Genomic DNA, 453 nt, shown 5'->3' on the forward strand with positions numbered 1-453 from the left:
AGTAGTACCATCAGTGAAGGCCATACTCTCTTTTTTGCCATTATTAGTTACAAAGAAAACCGAATATGCATTGAATATATTCCCATTCATAAAAAAATATATTGTCCCATTTGAAATTTTCATTCTTATGGTGAAAACGTACCCTGGATAGAAAACGTTTGGTAGACCTTTTTTTAGGGATATCTCTCGTAAACTTACAGGGATTTGCAATTTTTATGGTAGATTCTTTGGGTAAGATTTTTTCTTCTTCTTTATTTTTCTTACATGTATGTGCTTTTCGTTTCATATCCAGTACACTGTGTTACTCTTTTTTGTTAATAATAATGGTGTATACTTCTTACATTGATTTTTTTTACAGTCTTTCTGTGTGATTTTCTTTATTTGCCGTATCTGTCTGTTTATCTTTCTATCTATCTGTCTGTCTCTCTTTGTCTCAGTCTCTCTTTGTCTCAG

At 31.6% G+C, this 453-nt stretch overlaps 1 protein-coding gene across 1 annotated transcript in view; it reads left to right on the forward strand.

Annotated features, from left to right (window-relative positions):
* The window catches only part of LOC119587683, a 64,682-nt gene that overhangs the window by 55,300 nt on the left and 8,929 nt on the right, over nt 1-453 (forward strand). The gene's annotated exons all lie outside the window — the stretch shown is intronic.

The sequence above is a fragment of the Penaeus monodon genome, chromosome 23, assembly GCF_015228065.2.
Source record: "Penaeus monodon isolate SGIC_2016 chromosome 23, NSTDA_Pmon_1, whole genome shotgun sequence".
NCBI lineage: Eukaryota > Metazoa > Arthropoda > Malacostraca > Decapoda > Penaeidae > Penaeus > Penaeus monodon.